The following is a 622-nucleotide window of genomic DNA, read 5'->3' as shown; positions in this document are numbered from 1 at the left end:
GTGTGTGTGTGTGGGCATGTGCGGGTGTGTACGTGTGTGTATGTGTACATAACTGAGATTGATCATGAGTGTGTGTACGTGTTTGTGTACATGTGTGTATGTGTATATAACTGACACAGATCATGAGTGTGTGTGTGTGTGTGTGAGTACATAACTGAGATAGATCGTGTGTGTGTGTGTGTGTGCATGTATGCTTGTGTTTGCATATGTGTGTGTGTGCATAACCAAACTAGATCATGAGTTTGTGAATATGCATGTGTCTGTGTGTGCATGTTTGCGTGTGTACATAACAGCCAGATCATGAGTGTATGTGTGTGTGTTTGTAAGTGTGTATGCGTTTGTGGACATGTGCATGTACATGTATGTGTGTGTGTGTGTGTGTGTGTGGAGGAGTGACAGCATGTGAATGAGAGCGTGCGTGAATGAATCCTTGAGTGAGAGGGTGTATGTGTGTGTGTGTGTGTGTGTGCGAGTGTGTGCGAGTGAGTGTGAGTTTGAGAGTAAAAAAGCGAAAGTGCTATTTATAGACGTAGATAATATTTGTGTATATATTTATATACAGAAGGAACGAGAGAGAGAGAGAGAGAGAGAGAGAGAGAGAGAGAGAGAGAGAGAGAGAGAG

The sequence above is a fragment of the Octopus bimaculoides genome, chromosome 30 (genome assembly GCF_001194135.2).
Source record: "Octopus bimaculoides isolate UCB-OBI-ISO-001 chromosome 30, ASM119413v2, whole genome shotgun sequence".
Classification (NCBI taxonomy): Eukaryota; Metazoa; Mollusca; class Cephalopoda; order Octopoda; family Octopodidae; genus Octopus; species Octopus bimaculoides.
The sequence above is the reverse complement of the archived record's forward strand: the minus strand, read 5'-3'. Positions refer to the sequence as shown.